This window comes from Hibiscus syriacus, unplaced genomic scaffold, assembly GCF_006381635.1.
Source record: "Hibiscus syriacus cultivar Baekdansim isolate YM2019G1 unplaced genomic scaffold, ASM638163v2 tig00110610_pilon, whole genome shotgun sequence".
NCBI classification, from domain to species: domain Eukaryota; kingdom Viridiplantae; phylum Streptophyta; class Magnoliopsida; order Malvales; family Malvaceae; genus Hibiscus; species Hibiscus syriacus.
In genome coordinates, this window is record NW_024062800.1 from 5,382,467 (window position 1) to 5,403,426 (window position 20,960).

The window sequence follows — 20,960 nt, forward strand, 5'->3', positions numbered from 1 at the left end:
CTCTTTTGAATGAATGATGCAAAAGATAAAAATAAAATAAAAGAGAACAAAAATGAAAAAAATTAGTGAGGTGAAAATAATAAAAACAATCATGAAAATAAAAGTCCTACCCCACATGATATCTACCCCACATGCTTATTATTCCTACCCGGACATGATCTCTATCCTGCATGTTAATTTCAAACAAATCCTAACCGCATATTTGTCTAGTTCGCATTCTTTGAAAAGAAAGTAAAGCATGAAACAAAGTTGCCTAGGGTTTGGAATGAGGTTTTGGGGTGGTCTCTAATTCCCTGTACTCTCCCGGTTTAGGTTCTAAAAAGGTACTCGAGTTCTCCTTGTTGGTGCCCTCTTGGGCTTGCCATACCCTTAGTCCTAAGCCCATTACAAGCTCATGTGGACTAAGTTAAACTCGAGAGGATACATTCCCTTATACCCATACGGAGAATAAATTCACACGAAAGAATAAGGTATATGAATCCCGAAGGTTACTTGCTAGACCCATACGGAGAATAAATTCCCACGAAGGCGTCGCTTTCACCCCCACTTAAAAGGGTTTGGAGCTCGGGTATAGAGCCTTAGATGGAAAAAGAGTTTGATAAACTGAAACTATTGAAAGAAATCGTCAGTACAACTATTTATTTGAAAATAATCAAAGATAAATAATTTGAATCGAATAAATAAATTAAAATTAAAATTTACTATTTTTGCATAGAAAGACAACCGAAAGTTAATTTCGGCCTAACTCACTTACCTGTCCCCAGGGGAGTCGCTAAGCTATCGAAACCGTCTTTCGGTTGAACCCAGAATTGGGCTTCAACTTGAATAATTGGGTTAGAGTCACCACCGATCATTTTAAAACAATATTTAGGTAGATCGGACACCATCTTACTTGATCTACGTTGAAGTAGAAACGTGTCGGGTTCTGGAGTCGGTTACGGTCAAGGAAGGATTAGCACCCTTGAACCGCCCTTCTGGTACCAATTAATTTATCGATTATCTTTAATTACGACAATTAAGAATTTAAATTAAAATTTAAAACATTCAATTCGAATTAATTACCTTTGATCGATTGGAATTATTCTATAAAAAGTCAAAAATGTTAGTAAATAATAATAATAAATAAATGTTAAATAAATAATAAACAAATAAAAAATCAAAAAATATATAAAAATAAAAATAAAAAGTCAAAGAAAAAATAAATAAAAATTAAAGAGAACAAAAAAATGAGTTAGAAGTAAAAAAATAATAGCAGTATAAAATATATTTAACATTATATAATTAATTAGAAACAATATATATATGCTTAGAATATAACATGGACTAATACGAATAATAAAACCGAAACAATATATTTAAAGTATGAACAACACAAAAACATGAGCAAATACATGAAATGGATCAGAATAAAAACAGTAAGAAATCAAGGGCTCAGAATGAAACAATTCAAATTTGATTTAATGACCAAATAACAAATTTACAAGAGTAACAATGATCTAAAACATAGTTTTCCCTTTTACCAAAACAAAGCAATTCTCTAGTAACCAAATGGCATCATGTGAGATTGATCATTTTTAAGGATTTTGAAACCCCTAATGGTATTTACTTCAGCCACTCAAAAAAAAAGAGTTCCAGAGAACTCCTTCAAATCCCCAAACAGCCACCCTTACCACCTATGATCAAATACCAACATAATCAAAGGATTTTAAGTAAACACTGCAATTTTGAAAACAGTTACCTTTGAAGACCGAAAATGAGCTCGAGCTTTTGAACAAAAAGGTAAATCTCTCTTTTTTTTCAAATGATTTTTTATGTATTTTAGGGATGATTTTTTCAGTTCGAACGCTCTTGTTCTGCTTTTTTCAATATTATTTTTGTTTGAATGCTCCTGTTCGAATCCCTTTGATATTCTCTCTATTTTTTATGTTTTTTTCTATTCCTCCCCCTTTTTAAAATGAGATTACATGAATTTATAGGAAAAATAAAAGCTTATTTCGTGTTGTTTTAAAGTTCTAATGAGACTACAATTCCTTGCTTTGCTTTCGGTCTTCACGTGTTCTTCAAACGCCGAACAAAATGGAAGACGTTGCATGCGGGGTTGAATCTGTCAAGAGCTTGCGGCGCCAAGGAGATACGAGTGAACTAGGGATCTGGAAACCCTAGTTTTCTGGGTCAGGTCAAGCTTCAGCAGATCCGGGTCATGGGTTGAGTTCGGGTCGCATGTAAAGGGGTCATCTGATGGGCCACTTGTTGTGATGGGTCTGTAAAGAGAAAAAGTAAAAGTATTAATTTAAGTATATATATATATATATGTTATATGCATATGGAAAAAAATTGGTGTTCACAGGATCAAGATGAAATTTTTGAACTAGAGGGATTGCCTGAGGAAAAAGAAAAGGATGAAGGTTCATAAATTCATCAAACATATAGGGGGAAATTTATTGCCAAGGAAAAAGTCTCCTCACCACCTATAGAAGATGAAGTCAAACCTCCACTGTCCTTTCCTCAACGGTTGAAAAAATACAATGACGAGATTTAGTTCAAGAAATTTGTCGACGTCCTGGACCACTTGTATATTAATGTACCCTTGCTTGAAGCCATCGAGCAGATGTTTCCTATGCTAAATTTCTAAAAGACATTGTCACAAAGAAGAGGAAAGTAAAAAAAATAGAAAATGTTACTGTAAAGAAAGAATTTTTTTCTAAATTTAAGCAAACATTCACCAAAGCAAAAAGATCCTGGCAGCTTCGTATACAATGCTCTATCGGTGATAACTTTGTGGGATGAGCTCTTGTTGACTTAGGGTCAAGCGTAAATTTGATGCCCAAGTCCATATTTTTAAAACTAGAAATATTTAACGTTTTCCCAACCACTGTTATCTTACAGTTACCTGACTGGTCTTATGTTCGTCCTAAGGGTAGAATTAAAGATGTCATTGTAAAAGTGGACAAATTTGTGTTTCTAGTTGAATTCCTCATATTATACTGTGAGGCCGATGAAAATGCACCCATCATTCTTGGGCGGCCCTTCTTGGCCACTAGACGAATTTTAATAGATTGGGAGAAGGGAGAATTCACGATGAGGGTGGGAGATCAAAGCATCACAATCAATGTCTTCAACTCCATGAAGTATGTTGATGATTCAGAAGAATGCCAATGCATTAGAGATATGGAATTAATGGAGGAATGTGGTGCAGAAAATCTTGCCCAAGGTGAATTTTTACATATAGATGAGTACGACACTTTGTGCCAAGAAAAAAATTTTCTAACGTAAGAACACAAAAATTTTAGCCCGGGCGAAAAATGGTTAAAAGAGGATTGTGAAAACTGTTGCCTCGACAACATTTTTTCGAATGAAGCAAATGACGGATTTCTTAATAATGAACCCAAAGCAGGTTATGAAGATAAATTAGAGGAACAATCTAGCTTCCTTCAAGCTAGACCAGGTATGAAATTCGAACCCTTGGATTTCAATGAATTTATTCCTCCAAAATCATCATTACAGCATGTACCCATATTGGAACATAAAACTTTGCCATCGCATTTGAAATATGCTTATCTAGGTAGTAATTAGACTTTACCTGTGATAATTTCTGCTAGTCTAACCTCCGAACAAGAGACCAGTTTGTTAAATTTTTTCTCGCAGCACAAAAAAGATCTCGTGTGGACCATGTCAGATTTGAAGGGAATCAGCCCTACCATATGCATGCACAAAATCAACTTAGAAGATAGTCATGGCAATTCTGTGAAACCACAAAGAAGACTAAACCCCATCATGAAAAAAATGGTGATGAAGAAAATCATAAAATGGCTGGATGTTGGAGTAATTTATCCAATATCCAATAGCTCATGGGCCAGTCTGGTGCAGTTCGTGCCAAAGAAGGGTGGCATGACCGTGGTTAAGAATGAAAATAATGAGATTTTAACTACTAGAACAGTCACGGACTGGCGAATATGTATGGATTACAGAGAGCTCAATAAAGCGACAAAGAAATATCACTTTCCTCTCCCTTTCATTGATCAAATACTTGATAGGTTAGTAAAAAAATTTTACTACTTCCTTGACGGATATTCTAGATACAATCAGATAGCCATAGCATCGGAGGATCAAGAGAAGATTACATTCATATCCCCGTATGGTACCTATGCGTTTAGGAGAATACCATTTGTACTATGTAATGCTCCAGTAACCTTTTAGAGGTGTATGATGGCCATTTTTTCAGATATGGTGGAAGATTGCATGAAAATATTTATGGACGACTTCTCCGTCTCGGGCGATGACTTCAATCGATGCCTTGGCAACTTATCTAAAGTGTTGAAGTGATGTGAAGAATCCAACCTGGTGCTAAACTGGGAAAATTGTCATTTTATGGTAACCAAAGGATTTATGTTAGGACAAAAGATTTCTTTCTAAGGCATTGAAGTAGATAGAGCCAAGGTGGAAGTAATTGAGAATCTACCTCCACCTACCAATGTAAAAGGCATACGTAGTTTCCTTGTACATGGAGGATTTTATATGAGGTTCATTAAGGATTTTTCTAAAATCTCAAAGCCTTTGTGTCTTTTGCTTCAACAAAATAAACTGTTTGTGTTTAATGATGACTGTTTAAATGATTTTACAGATTTGAAGAAAAAACTTGCCTCGGCGCCAATTGTTGTTCCACTAGACTAGGACGTACCTTTCGAGCTCATGTGCGACGTTGGTGACTATGCAGTTAGGGCGGTACTAGGACAACGAAAAGGTAAACTCTTTCATGTTATCTACTATGATATTTGTACCCTTAACTATGCACAGATGAACTATAGCACAACTGAAAAAGAACTTCTTGCCGTAGTATTTGCATTCGGTAAGTTTAGGTCATATCTCATAGGGACTAAAGTCATTGTGCATACTGATCACTCTGCTATTAAATATTTAGTTAATAAAAAAGATGCAAAGCCTAGGCTCATTAGATGGATATTATTACTACAAGAGTTCGATTTAGAGGCAAATGATAGAAAAGGTACTGAAAACCAAGTACCAGATCACTTGTCTAGGCTAAAAAACAAAATCATTTATCGTGACATGAAGGACATTCAAGAGGATTTACCGAGAAAATTTTATTTATCACGGTTGTGCCATGGTACGCTGACATAGTTAACTTTCTTTTTTGTTGTATTATGCCTCCAGATTTATCTAGCCAAGGCAGAAACAAATTCAGACAATAAGTTCGACACTATTACTGTGATGAACCATTCCTATTCAAGCAATATAGCGACCAAATAATCAGGAGATGTGGCTCAGAAGAAGAACACAAAGACATTCTACTTCATTGCCATCATCCCCGTACAGAGGACATTTCGGTGGAACGAGGACTGCAACAAAGGTTTTTTAATCCGGTTTCTATTAGTCCCACCTTGTTCAAAGATGCACAAGAATTCTATAAGTCATGTGATAAATGCCAGCATACCGGGAAAATATCGAAGAGACATGAAATGCCATGGTAAAACATTTTGGAGGTTAAACTCTTCAATGTGTGGGGGATCGGCTTTATGAGACCCTTCCCCTCATCTTTTGGTGACCTATAAATTCTCTTGGCAGTGGACTACATTTCCAAATGGGTAGAAGCCATGGCAACACCCAAGAACGACTCCAAGACCGTGTTGAAATTCTTTCACAAGAAAATATTTATGCGTTTTGGAACACCACAAGCTAACCGCAAGTTATTATCAGCGAAGAAGGTACACATTTTGACAATAAATTAATTACGAATGCACCGAAAAGATACGGTGTGCGTCATCGAATTGCCATGGCATATCATCCCCAGACCAATGGGAAGCCTAAAGTCTCTAACCGAGAAATCAAACAGATCCTTGAGAAGGTAGTTAACCCAAATCGCAAGGACTTATCGCCAAAGCTGGATGAAGCGCTATGGGCCTATCGTACAACATTCAAGACACCACTAGAAATGTCCCCATTCAGAATAGTCTACGATAATTAGTGTCATTTGCTTGTGGAACTTCAACATAAAGCATATTCAGCCATCAAGAAATTGAACATGGAAGCCCAACTCGCTGGAGAAAGAAGATTATTGTAACTGAACGAAATGGATGAGTTTAGAGCTCAAGCTTACGAAAATGCCCGCCTATACAAATAAAATATGAAACGATGATATGATAGAAAAATTTTGCTAAGGCAATTTTATTCTGGACAACAAGTATTGCTTAACAATTCATGACTGAAATTGTTTCCAGGAAAGCTAAAATCTAGATGGTCATGATCGTTCATCGTACACCAAGTCCATAGCAACGGACCAATAGAAATCAAGAACCTAGATAATGGATCAATCTTTAAGGTGAATGGTAAAAGATTATTTGAGTACAAAGGAGCACCAGTCATGTGCGATAAATCGGCATCAATAACTCACAATGCCCAAAAGTTTGCTTTTCTTTCCTGAACAATTTTGGTTGCCTAGGCAACCAAAAATTTGAATTATGTGCATAAATAAATTAAGTTATTTTATTATGCATGATTTTTAAATTTTTAAGATAATTTTATTTATTTTAGGCATATAAGGGACACGTGGCAACACAGGGTTAAAGCTCATACATAGGAGGAAGAGAAACCCTAAGCTAATTGGTTTTGGTGGCAATTGAGATGAGGGAAAGATATATTTCCCTTACTTTACTTCAAATCAACAAATCTTCTCATTAAGATCATATATTTTCCCCGTTCTCTATTTATTGTTTTACCCCAAATAAATCACCCATTACTTTCCTCAAAAACCACCAATCCCTCATTTCTCCCCATTGTTTCCTTATTTTCTTTTTCTTCAACCTTTTCTCATCACTCTTTTCTCCAAACTACTACCACGATAAACCTGTAACAGAGAAAAATCAAGGCCATATCAAAGAAAAATTCACCCACATCCTCAGGATTTGAACGTTTCCAAACTGTCGAAGCTGAAGCAAGGCTCAAAAGGCTATAAAAAAGACAAGTATATTTGGAGGACGGCTTTATTTTTCCAACGGAGGATAACGAACCCTTCAGACCAAAAGTAATGGACGTAGTAAGGAAGCATAAGTGGGAGAAGTTTACTCGGCATCCGGTGATAGTCCGTGAATTTTATTCCCATTTAGGAGACCCATCTCAACATAATGTCTATTTGAGAGGAAAATCCATCTGGTTCTCTCCATCAGCCCTCAACCCCTATTTTAAGCTTAGTAAGGTAGAGGATCAACACAATAAATTCCTGGCCGAGGCAGATCAAGAAATGTATGATGGAGTCCTGGAAGACATGTGCTTCGAATGGGCCAAGTTTAAAGGCAACACGCTAACGCGTAAGTGAGTAGATCGTCGAGCCCTTAAGCTGGTTGTAAAGCTATAGAATCACTTCTTGAAGGGAAAGCTGATGCTAACATCCCATAACACAACCATATTGGTGAGGAGGTTGATACTGCTGCACTCAATTATTTATGGGTGAACAATCGATGTTGGGGAGATCATCTTCGAGCAAATTTATGATTGTGTAAAAAGGAACAGAGGTAACCTTCTTTCTCCTAACTTGATAATTACTCTGTACAGGAAGAAAAAAGTCCCCCGAGGAATCGTTCGGGGACTTTATCAAGTCAAATAAGGGGATAACCAAAAAGAATGTACCAGAACTCATGAGCTTCGATGATAATGCTCCACATGAAGGCCTGGAGAGAGGAGCGAAATCAGTTGTCGTGGCAAGAATGGCAGTTGTGGTCACATCTACAAGAGAGACATGAGAGAGAATCGAGCGCCTGAAAAGTCACATGCAGACTTTCTTTGGCTATGTCAAGGAAAGGGATGCACAACTAAATGTCTTCTTCAAAGAGTTTCTCCCAATTACCAATGAGGATCATCCGTCATTCCCTAATAAAACCCTGAAACACACAGCAAGCGATAGCACATTTCTTACCTCGACGCAAAACATTCCCCTCGATTTCCCCGCATATGTACCTCCACTAACCACACATGTCTCTCCTATACATGAGGAATACCACGGTGAGACAGACAAATACCTCAGCTCCTCCTACTCTTCGTCTGAGTACACACAGAAAATCCCACCCGAATTTTTTAAAGATGATGATTTCATTCTGGTCCCTAATAAGCCCACAACCGAACAAGTATCTGAACAGTCCCCAGATTACTACACTACACCAGTTCCATAACCTCTCCAAAGCCAGTCTCAACCAACACCTGCATAGCCTGCCCACACTGAGGAAAGGCCATCACCAGCAATTACCCCGAGCACGAGGCGTCTCATTAAGCGAACAACAGGTCGTGTTCTTCAGCCATCTCCCTCTTCGATTCCATCAGAAGATACTAGATCGGAGAGCCCCCTCCTCCAAAATGACGCAGAACGCGTGCATCTAGTTAAGCTTCCTCACCACAGTAAGGTAAAAAAAATTCCCTTTGCATTTGCATTTGCATTTAGATTAATGTAGTTTGTTTTTATTTTTCATGCATTGAGGATAATTTATCCCTCAAGTTTGGGGGAGGTGTTATGTCTCACACTTATTCAATAGTAGTTTATGATAATTGGTTGAAAATTTTGGTTGTCATGGTATGAGTATGTGAGAATATTTTTTGGAATGAATTAAAGATGACTGATGATGAAAGTAGAATTTTATTGCGTAGGCCAGAAATATTTTACATGATTGTCAAAAGATAGAACCAACCTTAGGCTTGATTCTTTGTAAACTTATAGACACGATTGTATTTTTTCTCTACTTAAGGTGATTAGTAATTTTTTTAGGAAAGAACTGTTTGCATGTCATGACATTGAAGAATTGTAAAGCTTAAATGGAACTTCTTAGTGTTTAAATTTTGTGGAATAAAAATGACACTCCTCTATGTAATGGCACGACCGGGAAAGTCCATAAAAATAAATGGTTACCTAGGCATATGAGAGAATGAAAGTAGTCATGGGATGACACTACCTGACTAGCTCAGGGGTGGAAGATATGCTCCCTTTCACTTAGAGCGTAGAAGGGTAGGTGTGATGAGTTAACTCCCAAAAAATGAATAAACAGTACTAGAAATCGTTCTTGATGAATAATTTGATACATTGGCACAATAGAAGTACTTACTTGAAGTTTTCTAAATATGTTAATGCATAGACTGAGTACAATCACGCACACACACTAGCAAAGAATCCTGACTTAGGAAGGTACTTGAATTATATGACAGTCCAGCATGTTGAGGCTAAACTGTTTGCTGAGGGCTAAAATTTTAAACCATATAATTGTCATAATATCACTATATTGTGAAAATTTTAATTTATTTTTACTAATTATTATCCATTGCTTGAGGACAAGCAATAGCTTAAGTTTTGGGGTGTGATAACTCCGTAAAAAGACTCTATTTTTAGTCTTTTTTACTTAAGTTATTGGTTGTGTAAACATTATTGTCAAGCATATTAGTTGCATTTAGATTATATTTTCATGTTGTGGATAAGTTTTTCCTAGATAAGATTTATTTGGTTTAACTGATGTTGCTGAGGAGAAAGGGCTTTTAAGTGTTGTGTGCGCAGGAATTGACTTAGGAAGAACATTTCAGCCATGAAAAATATTTCACAAGGGCCAGTGGAACAAAGAAGATGAAGACAGTGAGGAATAATTTTTTCTTGCCAAGGTAAGATTTATTTTACAAGTCTGAAGTGGATCTGACGATTTGGTAATGTCACCTGCCAGTTGTATGACAGACCTCACGTGTAATCAAGCCCTTCAAGATTCTGACAATATCCAGCCGCCTTTCCATCTATAGCATGGACAAGTTAAAACGGGTATTTAGGTAATATTTAATTACACGAAACCCTAGGAAAATTCCCAAATTAATACCTAGTCACAACCGCAAAAAAGAGGAGGCAGTGAAGAAAAAAATTTACCTTAGGCGTGGAGTAAGCAGCTGCAATACCTTACCTTCCACTGTTCTCCAACCCAACCGTCCTTGGTTCCCTCCATAGCCAAGCTATAGCAGAGCGACGATCAGGCCTCGAGAAAGGCTAGCCGCCAGAGCAGGCGCGGTGCTGGTTAGAGCTATCATGGCAGAGCCCTCTGATTTGGGATTTGTTCTTAATCCCTTTTATTTGTTTTGGGGTTTGTATTAAACGATGATACTCTTGGATGACACTTTGGCTACACCATGAATTGCTTTACCTTGTGTTGGTTTTTGTTTTGCCGAGATAAATATTTTATGGTTTATGAATGATGCATTATGATTTTACTTACATCTGTTTTGATCATTGTTATAATATTTTTCCTTGACATTGTAAGAGCTTTCGAGAGAGGGCCAGATGCCTAGACGAAACACTTCTAGACCTTGTAAAATCTTTTGAGAGATTATCATTTTTCTAAAAATTGATTCTTAGATTTGAGAGAATTAAGATAGATCTACGTGAGCAATGGAATAGATATGGGATGGTGATGTTCTAATCTTCCTACCTTAGAGATAAAGAGAGGGTTTGAATCGACTAAAAGGGATAGGTGTTTGAGTAGGATAGACAACGACTATAGTTCACGTTGAGGAGTATTACTACAACAATAGTATGACAAACCAAGGGTTATAGCTAATGTTGAGTAGTATTTCTATAGCAACCGTCTTAGAATACTCAGTAATCATTTCGGGAAGCCTAAGCATATCATAACAAATCCTTCCAGACTTAGAATAATTTCTCGCCATAGAAAAAGACTAACCTGAGTGCTCTGTGAAAAGTTTGAATATGTGAGGTTATTCTGAATATATTTGAATCAACGTGTTTCCTTGTTTAGACTATTTTTATTTTTTACTTTTGCATATTTTCTTTGTCTCGACCAAACTTTTCTACCCCCATACTTCACAATATTGTCTTGCTTTAGTAACATTTTCCATTACTAATTGTTTTCTGTTTTGACAATAATTCAGGAACTAGCTTGTGACACCTAGTTCTAGTTGTGGCGAAATATCAAAACCCCTACCAATCCCTGAGGAGACAATAACTCACTTACCCTTTATTACTTGATTCGACTGTGTATACTTGCATAGATTTTCTTGCCCTATCATATATGTTTACAAGCGAACAAATGTATAAATGCATGAAAAACAATAAAAAATTATAAGATATGTTTAGAAAGGAAATGTTGAAACTTTAAATGAAATCCCTCAATAAATTCTAAGTTAATGTAACCTCCCAATATTTACCCTTGTTAAATCCTTGATCAATATTTTACGAGTCTTGCCAAAGAAAAACACATGAATTTATTTCGGTTAAATGTGAAGAATAAGTAAGTGATATTTGTCAGTTGAAATATTGATTAATAACTTAGCTATGTTGTTCTAATAGGATTAGAAACCTAAAGGTTAGTTATTTGAATAATCATGAGATTATTATAACAAAAAGTTGTTCATCAAATAGAATAATTACATAAAATGTAATTAGCAAGTTATTGCTTACCTAAATAATCATTCTTTTAAGATTTAAAGCCAAAGCTAACTTAGGAAAAGGTAAAATATGAATCTTCACTCACTAGAAAAAAAATTGAAGAAGGTTTTTCCAAAATTAAAATATGAGGGTTTACCAATTTTTGAATAAAATAGTGGAAGCTTTCTTTAATAAAGACCTATTAATGAATTATTAAACTCTATTAATAACTCACATATTTCTATCATTGTATATTTAATGGAAACCAACACACTATTATTGTGATCAGTCCTTGAGAAGGATAAATTGAATGGCTTGAACTTCCTTGATTGGTTCTATAATTTGAGAATTATTCTCAAACAAGAATAGAAGTCACATGTTATTGAAGAACATGTTCCTTATGAACCGATAGATGATGCATCTAAAATTGACAAAGACAAGTATAAGAAATACATGATAGACATAGGATGTCTAATGCTTACCACCATAACCCCTGAGTTTCAGAAACAATATGAGGATATGGCTGCATATGATATGATTCAAAATCTCAACGAATTGTATGAGGAGAAAGCACGTTAAGAGAGGTATGAAATCTCAAAAGCTTTGTTTCAATGAAAAACTAAAAGATGGATCCCCTGTGGAAGATCATGTAATTAAAAAGATGGGTTATATCAAAACTTAGAAAAATTGGGGTTTTATCTCAAAGAAGAATTGGCTATTGATGTCATCATACAATCATTGTTGGATCGTTTTAATCAACTTGTTCTCAATTTCAATATGAATGAAATTAAAAAGAGTCTGTCACAGTTACTCTGTGTGTTACGAACTATTGAGAGTAATATGAAAAAGGTTGGACCTAAGCCCATCCTGATGGTCTGCAAGGAAAAACGAAAGGGAAATAACAAAGGTGTGGCAAAATCTAAAGGTAATGGCCAGGTTAAATCCAAAGGGAACAATGCATTGAAACCCAAAGGAGGAGTAATAAAAAAAGGAAAATGTTTCCATTGTAACAAAGTCAGACACTAGAAGAGGATCTATCCTATTTACTTAGAAGATGTCAAAAAGGCAAAAGAAAATGGAACATTCGTTCTAGGTATTTATATATTGACATTAATTTATCAACTTCTATTTCTTTGGTATTAGATACCAATTGTGGTTCTCATATTTGTACTTCTGTACATGGACTACAATAGAAAAGGAATTTGGTTAAAGGATATGTAAACCTATGAGATAGAAATGGAGAGTTGATGCATTAGGTTAGGGGCATATTTTTATCTTTACCTAGTGGACTTGATTTATGCTTAGAGAATTCTTATTTTGTGCCTTGTTTGACTAAAAGCATCATTTTGAATTTCTTGTTTGGACAAGATTGGTTATGAGATAATAATAAAGAATAATTATTGTTCGTTTTATGTTAGTAATGTTTTGTATAGATCGATAAAATTGGTTAATGATCTTTACATTTTAGATCAAGATAATCATATTTATAAAATAAATACTAAAAGATCAAAAGTAAATGATTCAAATCAAACCTATCTTTGGTATTGTCATTTGGGTCATATAAACAATAAATGGATATCAAAGCTCCATAAATATGGATTTTTGGATTCATTTGTTTTTGAAAAACTTGATGTATGTGAATCTTGCTTATTGGGAAAAATGACTAAAACACCTTTTACTAGTAAAAGAGAGGGAGCAACTGATTTGTTGGGTTGAATACATAGTGATGTATGTGGGCTAGTGAAAACATAAGCTAGAGGTGGATTTCAATACTTTATCACTTTCACTGATGACTTCAGTCGGTATGGGTATGTTTACCTAATGCTCCATAAATCTAAAGCCCTTGAAAAGTTCAAGGAATTTAATAAAAAGTACAAAACCAATTAAGAAAAAGTATTAAAGTATTTCGATTAGATCGGGATGGATAATAGTTAAGCCTAGAATTTGATGATCTCTTAAAATAATATGTAATTGTTTCACAACTTACACCACCTAGTACAACATAATGGAATGGAGTTTCTAAGAGAAGGAAACGAACATTGTTAGATATGGTTCAATCAAAGATGAGTCATGGTGATATTTCGACTTCTTTCTAGGAACATGTAGTTGAAATAGATGCTTTCACACTAAACTGTGTTCCATCTAAATCGGTTCAAAACACTCCATATGAGACATGGATTGGGTAACATCCTCGTATTTCTTTTATGAATATTTGGGGTTGTGGTACATATGTTAAACATCAGATTTCTACAAAGCTAGAACCCAAATCTCAAAAGTGTATCTTTGTAGGATATCCTAAAGAAACTAGAGGATATTATTTCTTCATCCTTAGCGGAAACAAAGTATTTGTTGCTCGAACATTAGTCTTTCTCAAAATAGAATTTCTTTGCAAGAAAGTGAATGGTAAGAATATAGAACTCGGAGAAATTCGAGAATAGCATATCACTGAACCAGAGGTTGAACAAGAAAAATTTTCCACAAGTTGTTGAGGAACAATCATCCATTTTAGAAACACAACCATTGTGACGATCCTTAAGAGAACATCATTTACTAGAGAGATATGGTTTTCTTTTTACCACAAATGGTAACGTTCTACTTATGGATCAAGATGAGCCAAGAACTTATCACGAAACAGTGAGAAGCCCATACTCTAATAAATGGCTTGAAGCCATGAGGTTTGAGATGGATTCCATTTTAGAAAAATCAAGTATGGACTTTGGTTGAACCACCTAAAGGGTTAAACCCATAGGGTGCAAATGGGTTTTTAAAAAGAAAATCAGCATGGACATATAAAGGGCGATTGATCACTAAAGGTTTTCGAAAAGTTCATGGCATAAAATATGATGACACTTTTTTCTCCTGTTGATATTTTTAAATCCATCCAGGTGTTGCTTACAATAGATACATTCCATTAATATGAAATCTGGCATATGGATGTTAAAACAAATTTTGTGAATGGGAAACTAGAAAAGGATGTGTACATGACACAACCAGAAAGTTTTGTTGATCCAAAAGATGTTGAAAAGGTATGTAAGCTACAAAGATCCATTTATGGATTAAAGAAATCTTCTCGTTGATGGAATCTTCATTTTAATGATGCAATCAAAGATTTTGGTTTTATCAAAAATGAAGATAAACCACATAATTACAAAAAGGTTAATGGGAGCATTATTTCATTCATGATATTGTGTGTATATGACATACTCATTTCGGTATATGACATACGCATTTCGGGAAATGACATATACATTAGGAGTTAAAGTCTATAAATATAAATCAAAACGATTTCTAAGTTTGAGCCAGAGTATATACTTAGATAAAGTGTTGAAAAGGTTCAGCATGGAAGAATCCAAAAAGGGATTCCTACCAATAAGACATGGCATATCAATTTCAAAGGAAATGAGTCCTTCAACTCCAAAAGAAAGTGAACAGATGAATAAAATCCTATATGCTTCAGCCATTGGATCCATTATGTATGCCATGGTTTGTACTCATCCGGATATATCATATGCTTTAAGTATGACGAGTCGGTATCAAGTAAATCCTGGTGAAGGTCATTGGGTTGCAGTTAAAAATATCCTCAAGTACTTAAGAAGGACTAAGGATACATTCTTTGTATATGGAGGTGAGTAATTTCTTAGTGTAAAAGGTTACACTGATGCTAGTTTCTAAAAAGACAATGATGATTTACGATCATAATTAGGTTTTGTATTTTGTCTCAATGGAGGTGCTGTAAGATGGAAAGGTTCTAAGCAAGATACAATAGCTAATTCTACGACAGAGCCTTAGTATATAGCAGCCAGTGAAGTAGTGAAAGAATTTGTTTGGATTAAGAAGTTCATATCAGAACTAGGGATTGTTCCCAGTATATCAAATGTCGTGGAACTTCATTGTAACAACAATGGAGCCATTGCACAAGCAAAGGAACCCATATCCCACCAACGATTCTAACATATACTTAGACGTTTTCATCTCATTCGAGAGATAATTAATAGAGGAAATGAGGAAATATACAGAGTACAAACGGATGATAATATTGTTGATCCACTGACCAAGCCTCTGACACAGCAGAAGCATGATCGTCACAGTAAGTCACTCGATATTATATTTATGAGTGATTAATCTTAGTGCTAGTGGGATATTGTTAAAATATACCCAAAGACCAATCATGAGATGATTGTGATGTCATACTTATTTAATCGAGTTTATTAAATAAGGTATTATCATTATTATTTTCAATCATTTTTCTGTGTACATAAATAAACTGTAGAATAATAAAGTCCATATAATGATATGAGTATTCTTAAAAGGTCCTTGGCCAAGTATTATGGCAAGCATGGACGAAAATAATACATTTGAGGCTAATGTGTAGTTGATAAATGGTAAAGCGTTGTCACTGACCAAGAAATGTCATAATCAATACACGACTATGTGTTAGAGAACAACATATTGGATTGACTCACTATGAGCATGTCTCTTAGATTGTTATGTGACAGTCACGAGATTGCTTATGGTGATAACTTCATATATTTGTATTTTGTTCAGGAGATGGTTGTAGTTGGTAGATTGCAAGTTCATGAGGTTCATGTTGTTGAACAAGTTACAGATGTTATGACAAAGCCATTGTCTTCCCCTTTGCTTCTCAAACATAGACAACGCTTTCTGGTCGCTCAGCTCAAAGAAAAAGGTGTTGTGAAGCATAGCGGATGCTGAAGGTCCAGAATGTAAGGGGAATGTAAGAGTCTAGTCTAGTGAGGTCGTTCACTTGGTATCCTCACCACCTTCGCATGAGTTTGTTAGGAATCTATTATGAAGCTATTAGGGCAGTCTGTTACAGCTTAGGTTTCTAGCTGACCCGCTTTCGTGTATAAATAGCCAAGTCCATTGATTTGGTTTTCTGAGTAGAATTAATAAAATCTTCTGTGTACTTTCTTTATCACCTTTTCTCTCTCTTTCTATTCTTTTTTATGCTTAGGTAGCTGCTACACTATCTTAACAATCTCGGCTTCAGCCACCTGCAGCGAGCAGCATACGACCTCGTTATTATCAAATCTAAACTGATAATGTAATGAGTTGATTTAGTTAATCGGATGATTTGAAACTTTTTTTAAATGTCTTTAAACATTTAATTGAGATGTACATTTATTATTGAATATAGTGAATTGAATATTTTTTGTGACTTTCACAATATGATGAAATAATATTAACTTAGTTAATCACTTTAATAATAGCAAATTATTTGGATTCACTAATAGTATTAAAAATTAATTAAAGTTAAGAAATTTAACTAAAGTAAGAGAGTCGTTTGATTTATGAAAAATCAATATCACATATAACATTTTTTGGGTTAACTACACGGATGATCACTTATGTTTGTGTTTTGTCCATTTTTTGTCATTGGTTTCATAAAACATAAGATTTGGTTACTTTCGTTTTTATTTAATTAAGATGTGTTCACCTCGAGTTAATTGTCGTTAACATTAGTTAATTTTTTGATATAATCACACATTTGGTCTCTGTTATTTACATATTCTCTCAATTTAGTCTTACTTTTAATCAACTAAAATAAATTTAATCCTCCAATCGAATGATGTCACATATCATGTCATGTGTCACTATTTGGTTGGAGGACTAAATTTATTTTAATTTACTATATTTATTTCCAACAATCAAAGAGTGACATGTATCACCCTCTTGTTGAAAGAAAACAAAGGAAAGCAAATCGGGGCAAAAAAGATTCAAACATCGGTCACTTAAGAAACTAAACATGTATCCAAACATTAAGCCAAGACCATTGCTTGATCTAAAGTAGACAACATGGTGTATATATTTATATCTTAGTGAATAAATACTTAATTCGTAATATTTTATATATATTAACTTAAAAATATATTTTTATATTAACTTATTAAATATGTTTTATTATTAACTTAATTTAAAAATATTTTATTTTCATTTATATATATTTTATGCTAAAATTTATTTAAAAGTATGACTATATTGAGAGAATATGTAAATAATAGGGATCAAATGTGTGATTATACCAACTATCACATATTATGCTAATTGTTAACGGCAGTTAAACCGTGATGACCACATCTTAATTAAATAAAAATGAAAGTGACCATATCTTAATTAAATAAAAACGAAAGTGGTCATATCTTATATTTTTTTTAAATCAGTGACCAAAAATAGACAAAACATAAACATAAGTGATTATTCGTGTAATTAACCCTATTTTTCAAGAAAATACATTCTCATGTTTGGTTTGTCCTCGTTTCCACTAGATGGAAAAATAATATTACTACCAGTAGTATTCTTTTAACAATATTCCTAGAATGTCATTCTCACTTTTTTTTTATGTATTTTGTCAATTCCTACCAATTTAGATAAAATTTCCATTGAAATAATATGTTTTCTTCATATTTATCTACTCGTCGCGTATTTTTAACAAGATAAATATTTTTTTGAAGTATAAATTTATTAAATATTTTTATTTTATATTAATTAAATATCTAAATAGTGTTTGTGTTTAATGCATTTTTATTAATATTATGTGAATTTGATTGAGATAATGACTTGGCTGGAGTTTAAGTTTTATTTTGTTATACAAAAGTTTGAATTGTAAGTTTTATGAAAATGAAACTTCCTAAGCTAATATGCACAAAACTCATTTCTCCCTTTATCTTATAAAAAGGTTAATATATTTATGCAAAAAAATTTATCTTAATTAGAATTATATTTTAACTCTGATATGCACAAAACTCATTTATCTCTTTTCAAATCGTGTTTTAATTATTTTAAAAATAATATATATATATATATTATTTTAAGAAAAACTAATATTAGAATCATATAAAGGTATTAATTTTATTGAAAATGTATTTCAAAAAATAAATTTTATAAAATTAATTATATATTTTTCTCGAAAAAAAATAACTTTTGATGTTTGAACGATGTTATTAAGTTAAGCACCATTTAAGTTGCATTTTCAATTAAGAAAATTAATTTTTTTAGTTTATTAATTAAATTCAGTCTTCTTTCTAAATACAGTGGCATCAATAATAGGAAAAAATGAAATAGAAAGACCAATAATGTGTTGGTAGGAGCGTGATTGGCGAAGGGCGTGAACGAAGGGAATATTCCAAGAGTATTATCCCCTAAGCCCATAATTTTCCACCGGCAGATTCGCATATCCCATCTACTTCTGCCATGCACTGCTCCCTTTATTTATCTGTAAACTAACACTAATATAAATCAGTCCTAACAGCCGAATACAATCTATTAATGGTTGCTATAAGTTGGCAGCCGCAAAGCTCTGTGTTCAAATCTATATTATAGTTAAACCACAACGTTTGGAAACTCAGAAAAATGGCTGATCACTGGTTTATCATATTGATCAGCATGCTATGTGTGGCAGCAGCAGAGCTTGAGAGATTTGAACTGCCCGCCAAAGGCGATGGTTCCCTTAGCTTTTTGGTCATCGGAGACTGGGGCAGACGAGGCGCTTTTAACCAATCCCAAGTTGCTTTCCAGGTTCATTTTTTTTGTCATCCATCCATACACTAACAAGTAAACACATGGTTTCATACATGGATAGACATAGACCGAGGTAGAGTGGGAGAGGACTATGACCTTTTAAAATTTTAAATGATTATAATATTAAATATGATTTTTTTATTTTTATTGATAATCTATTCTAGTTCTTAGTATAAATTTATCTTCTCTAATTTTTAGAAATTTACCTCCTCTAACATCAATTTATGTGCTTACTTTGATTCCATAAATTTACATTATGGCTCATGGTTTAAAAGACAACAAATGAAAACCTATGTAAATTTTTAATAATATATAGTAAATATGAGATAATATTTATTCTAAATCTTTCTTTAACTATTGATAATAAATATATACTCTGATTATGTGTCTATTTAAATTTAATTTTAAAATTTTCATGTTTTCTTTTATCAACGAGATTATTTTATGCAAAACTATATAACTTTCCCATGTTAAAGTAATTATAATATACATGTACCTTGTTAAAGATGGGAAAGATAGGAGAGAAGCTGGACATCGATTTCGTAGTTTCAACGGGAGATAACTTTTACGACAATGGATTGAGCGGCCCACAAGATCCAGTGTTTGAACAGTCTTTCACCAATATTTACACCGCAAACAGCCTCCAAAAGCGGTGGTTCTCCGGCAAGTTACCTTTTTTACTTCACATTTTGAATTGGTTGACTGGCCACCGTTTAACGTTATTGCTTTTTTTGGCAATTTAATTTCATAGTGTTGGGGAACCACGATTACAGGGGTGATGCAGAGGCTCAATTGAGTCATCTTCTTAGAAAAATTGACAGCAGATGGCTTTGTCTTAGATCATTCATCGTCGATGCCGGTAAGCAACCTCCCTTTTTTCTCTCTTTTTTATCTGGGAATCATCAAATAAGATGGTGAGTTAAAACCTTGGGGCAGAACATGCTGAGATAATCTTTGTGGACACCACACCTTTCGTGAAGAGCTACTTCCTAGACCCGGAAGATCACACTTACGATTGGCGCGGAATTCATCCTTCCAAACATTACGTTACCAATTTGTTGAAGGTATTGATCACTAATTGTTAGAATTTGACCCTAATTTGATTAGACTCGGTATTCTTCGGTGCATAGGATGTGGAGCGTGCATTAAGAGAATCAAGAGCGAAATGGAAAATTGTTGTTGGACACCATGCAATTCGAAGTATTGGGCATCATGGTGATACTCCCGAACTTGCTACTCATCTCTTCCCCATTCTCAAGGTGATTTCTAACACACACACACATGCTTAAAAAATCTTGAAGAAGGTCGATTTTGTTCACTAAATTCTAGCAGTTGAAGCATCTAAAATAAACTAACTAAATCGATCTGGTATTTCATTGTTAAAATTGCAGGCTAATGGTGTTGATTTTTACATGAATGGTCATGACCACTGTCTAGAACACATCAGTGACACAGAAAGGTAGGGGAAAATTGGGAATTTCAATTATCAATTCTAGCATTTATTGTATGAAGATGTTACAAGTGACTAAAGCAAAGGACATTTACTGGTTAATGCAGTCCCATACAGTTTCTAACCAGCGGGGCTGGGTCTAAGGCATGGAGGGGTGATGTTAAAAGAGTAAACAGAAAGGGACTAAAATTCTTCTATGATGGTCAAGGTTTCTTGTCGGTCAAGTTAACCCCACCTGATGCAGAGATTGTGTTTTACGATGTTTATGGCAAGATTTTGCATACATGGAACGCTACGAAACAGTTTATTTAATACTCATCAATATAGCAGGTTTTGATTTAACCTCCCTCAAGTATATAAGATGTTCTTCTTCAAGATGAAGCTTGGAGCTCCATATTAATTTGAACCCGAGGAACTTGATGTGAAGAATTCGTTCCTTTTACTACCAGTGCAGTGCAATGCAAGCTAATCAGAATTGTTATGTTGCAGAGCCATTATACAATGTAAGAATATGATTGAATCCTGTATAGGAAAGAGGGAAGATTGTTTTCAAGCTCACTTGTT

The 20,960-nt window shown here is 34.2% G+C and overlaps 1 pseudogene; it reads left to right on the forward strand.

Annotated features, from left to right (window-relative positions):
- The first annotated feature begins 18,778 nt into the window (after positions 1-18,778).
- Positions 18,779-20,723, forward strand: LOC120135473 (annotated as a pseudogene).
- Positions 20,724-20,960: the final 237 nt, after the last annotated feature.